Here is a 5,329-nt window from a genome sequence, read left to right on the forward strand (position 1 = left end):
AAGGAGGGGGGCTCTTCCTCCTCTCTCCCGGTGGCGCCGGAATGCCGCCGTGGCAATCATCGTGTGACAATGATCTACACCAACAACTCCGTCATCTTCACCAACACCTCCATCACCTTCCCTCATTTATATTCAGCGGTCCACTCTCCCGGAACTCGATGTACCCCTTACTTGAACATGGTGCTTTATGCTTCATATTATTATCCAATGATGTGTTGCCATTCTATGATGTTTAAGTAGATTTTTGTTGGCCTTTGGGGCAATTGGTGAATTGCTATGATTGGTTTAATTTGCTTGTGGTTATGTTGTTGTCCTTTGGTGCCCATCATACAAGCGCGCGTGTGGATCACACCGTAGAGTTAGTTGTATGTTGATAGGACTATGCATTGGAGGGCAAGAGTGACAGAAGCTTCTTCCTACCATAGAAATTGATTCGTACGGGATTGAAGGGGGGCCAATATATCTTAATGCTATGGTTGGGTTTTACCTGAATGAGCTTTAGTACTTGCGGATGCTTGCTAATAGTTCCAATCATAAGTTCATAGAATTCCAAGTAAGGGATGGCATGCTAGCAGTGGCCTCTCCCACATAAAAACTTACTATCGGTCTAATAACTTAACCAATTGCTTAGGGACAATTCCGCAAATCCTACCACCACTTTTCCACACTTGGTATACTAATTTAATTGTACTTTAATTAGAACAACACCTTATTTTTAATTCCACGTTCTTTATTATCTTGCAAACCTATCCCTTTACACCTACAAAGTACTTCTAGTTTTATTCTTGTTGTAGGTAAAGCGAACGTTGAGTGTGCGTAGAGTTGTATCGGTGGTCCATAGAAGTTGAAGGGAATATAAACTCTACCTTTAGCACCTCGTTGGGTTCGACACTCTTATTTATCGAAAAAGATATAATTGATCCCCTATACTTGTGGGTTATCAAGACAAGGATTGTGTAAATGGTAGTGAGGGAGAGAACTCGATCCTGGGAAAACGTGGTGCATGTACTGTAGGAGATGTGAAGGAAATATGCCCTAGAGGCAATAATAAAGTTGTTATTTTATATTTCCTTATTCATGATAAAGGTTTATTATTCATGCTAGAATTGTATTGATCGGAAACCTAAATACATGTGTGAATACATAAACAAGCACCGTGACCCTAGTGAGCCTCTACTTGACTAGCTCGTTGATCAAAGATGGTTAAGGTTTCCTAACCATTGACATGAGTTGTCATTTGATAATGGGATCACATCACTAGGAGAATGATGTGATGCACAAGACCCATCCGTTAGCTTAGCATAATGATCGTTCAGTTTTATTGCTATTGTTGTCTTCATGTCAAATACATATTCCTTCGACTATGAGATTATGCAACTCCCAGATATCGAAGGAATGCCTTGTGTGCTATCAAACGTCACAACATAACTGTATAATTATAAAGATGCTCTACAGGTATCTCCAAAGGTGTTTGTTGAGTTAGCATAGATCGAGATTAGGATTTGTCACTCCGCGTACTAGAGAGGTATCTCTGGGCCCTCCCGGTAATACACATCATAAGCTTGCAAGCAAATTACTAAGGAGTTAGTCCCGAGGCGATGTATTACGGAACGAGTAAAGGGACTTGCCAATAACGATATTGAACTAGGTATGAAGATACCGACGATCGAATCTCGAGCAAGTAACATACCAATGGACAAAGGGAATAACGTATGTTGTCATAACGGTTCGACCGGTAAAGATCTTCATAGAATATGTGGGAGCCAATATGAGCATCCAGGTTCCGCTATTGCTACTGACCAGAGAGGTGTCTCAGTCATGTCTACATAGTTCTCGAACTCGTAGGTTCCGCATGCTTAACGTTCGTTGATGATATAGTATTATATGAGTTATGTGATCTGGTGAATGAATGTTGTTGGGAGTCCCGGATGTGGTCACGGACATGGCGAGGAGTCCCGAAATGGTCTAGAGGTAAATATTGATATATATAGGACGATGGTATTCGGACACCGGAAGTGTTCCGGAGTGTATCAGGTATTTATCGGAGTATCGAAGGGGTTACCGGACCCCCCCGGGGGGGGGGGAGATATGGGCCATATGGGCCATGAGAGGGGATCACACCAACCCACAAGGGGCAGCATGCCCCCTATGGAAGGAGGCCGAATTGGGAGAAGGAAGGAGAAGGTTCGGCCCCCCTTCCCTTTCTTTCTTCCCCCTTCCCTTTCTTCTCCGGTGAAAAAAGGCAGGGGGATGCCACTTGGGGAAACCCCAAGTAGGATTCATATCCTACTTGGGGCGCCCCTTGGCTGCCCCCTCCTCCACCACCTATATATATGTGGGAGGGGAGGCGCCTAGCACACCCCAGACATTATCTTAGCCGTGTGCGACGCCCCCCTCCACAGTTTACGCCTCCGGTCATAATTTCGTAGTGCTTAGGCGAAGCCCTGCGAAGATCACTTCACCTCACCGTCACCACGCCATCATGGTGACGGAACTCATCTACTACCTCGACGCCTTGCTGGATCAAGAAGGCGAGGGACGTCACCGAGCTAAACGTGTGCAGAACTCGGAGGTGCCGTACGTTCGGTACTCGATCGGTGGATCGTGAAGAAAGTTCGACTACATCAACCGCATTGTGAAACGCTTCTGCTTATGTTCTATGAGGATATGTAGACATACTCTCCCCCTCATTTCTATACATCTCCTAGATAGATCTTGCGTGAGCTTAGGAGTTTTTTTGAAATTTCATGCTACGTTCCCCAACAATGGCATCATGAGCCAGGTCTATGCGTAGATGATATGCACGAGTAGAACACAAATAGTTGTGGGTGGTGATTGTCATACTGCTTACCACCAATGTCTTATTTTGATTCGGCGGTATTGTCAGATGAAGCGGCCCGGACCAACCTTACATCACCACGTTCATGAGACCGGTTCCACCGACAGACATGCAACTAGCTTTGCATAAAGGTGTCTAGCGGGTGTCTGTTTCTCCTACTTTAGTTGAATCAAATTTGACTGCGGCTGGTCCTTGTTGAAGGTTAAAACAATAAACTTGATATATCACCGTTGTGGTTTTTGTGCCATAGATAAGAACAGTTCTTGCTAGAAGCCTGTAGCAGCCATGTAAAACTTGCAACAACAAAGTAGAGGACGTCTAACTTGTTTTTGCTGGGAATATTGTGATGTGATATGGTCAAGACATGATGTGATATATGTTATTGTATGAGATGATCGTGTTTTATAATCTACTAACAACCGGTAGGAGCCTTATGGTTGTCTCTTTTTTGTATGAAATGCAAACGCCATGTAATTGCTTTACTTTATCGCTATGCGTTAGCAATAATCGTAGAAGCAATAGTTGGCGAGATGACCATGACGCAACAATGGAGATCAAGGTGTCGAGCTGGTGATGATGGAGATCATGACGATGCTTTGGATATGGAGATCAAAAGCACAAGATGATGATGGCCATATCATGTCACATATTTTGATTGCATGTGATGTTTATCTTATATGCATCTATTTTTCTTAGAATGACAGTAGCATTATAAGATGATCCCTTCACTAAATTTCAAGGTAAAAGTGTTCTCCCTGAGTATGCACCATTGCTATAGTTCGTAATTTTGAGACACCACATGATGATCGGGTGTGATAGACTCTACGTTCACATACAACTGGTGTAAGACAGGTTTACACACGCGGAATACTTGGGTTAAACTTGATGAGCCTAGCACGTACAGACATGGCCTCAGAACACTGGACATCGAAAGGTCGAACATGAATCATATAGTAGATATGATCAACAAAGATATCTTCACCATTGATGATTACCCCATCTCACGTGATTATTGGACATGGGTTAGTTGATTTGGATCAAGTATCACTAAAATAACTTGAGGGGTGTTAATTTAAGTGGGAGTTCTTAAGTAATTTGATTAACTGAACTTAAATTCATCATGAACTTAGTCCAGATAGTATTTGAAAATTATGTTGTAGATCAATAGCTTGCGTTGTAGCTCCCCTATTTTGATATGTTCCTAGAGAAAATTAAGTTGAAAGATGATAGTAGCAATGATGCAGACTGGGTCCGTGATCTGAGGATTATCCTCATTGCTGCACAGAAGAATTATGTCCTTAATGCACCGCTAGGTGACAAACCTATTGCAGGAGCAGATGCAGACGTTATGAACGTTTTAAAAGCTCGATATGATGACTATTTGATAGTTTAGTGCACCATGCTTTACGACTCAGAATCAAGACTTCAAAAACGTTTTGAATGCCAGGGAACATATGAGATGTTACAAGAGCTGAAATTGGTATTTCAAACTCATGCCCATGTCGAGAGGTATGAGACCTCTGACAAGTACTTTGCCTACAATATGGAGGACAATAGCTCAACTAGTGAGCATGTGCTCAGAATGTCTGGGTACTGCAATTGCTTGAATCAAGTGGGAGTTAATCTTCCAGATAAGATAGTGATCGACAGAGTTCTCTAGTCAATATCACCAAGCTACTAGAACTTTGTGATGAACTATAATATGCAAGGGATGACGAAAACGATTCCCGAGCTTTTCCTGTTGCTGAAATCGACGAAGGTAGAAATCAAGAAAGAGCATCAAGTGTTGATGGTTAACAAGACCACTAGTTTCAAGAAAAAGGGCAAAGGAAAGAAAGGGAACTTCAAGAAGAATGGCAAGCAAGTTGTCACTCCCGTGAAGAAGCCCAAAGATGGATCTAAGCCTGAAACTAAGTGCTTCTACTGCGAAGGGAATGGTCACTAGAAGCGGAGCTGCCCCAAATACTTGGCGGATAAGAAGGATGGCAAAGTAAACGAAGATATATTTGATATACATGTTATTGATGTTACCTTACTAGTATTCATAGTATCTCCTAGGTATTTGATACTGGTTTAGTTGCTAAGATTAGTAACTCAAACAGGAGTTGCAGAATAAATAGAGACTAGTTGAGGGCGAGCTGGTGATGTGTGTTGGAAATGATTCCAAGGTTGATACGATCACCATCGCACGCTCCATCTACCTTCGGGATTAGTGTTGAACCTAAATAAATGTTATTGTGTGTTTGCATTGAGCATGAATATGATAGGATCAGGTTCATTGCAATATGGTTATTCATTTAATTCAAAGAATAATTGTTATTCTATTTACATGAATAAAACCTTTTATGGTCATACACCCAATGTGAATGGTTTATTGAATCTCGATCATAGTGATACACGTATTCATAATATTGATGCCAAAAGATGCAATGCTAATAATGATAGTGCAACATACTTGTGGCACGACCGTTTAGGTCATATTGGTGTAAA

The sequence above is a fragment of the Triticum aestivum genome, chromosome 2B (genome assembly GCF_018294505.1).
Source record: "Triticum aestivum cultivar Chinese Spring chromosome 2B, IWGSC CS RefSeq v2.1, whole genome shotgun sequence".
NCBI classification, from domain to species: domain Eukaryota; kingdom Viridiplantae; phylum Streptophyta; class Magnoliopsida; order Poales; family Poaceae; genus Triticum; species Triticum aestivum.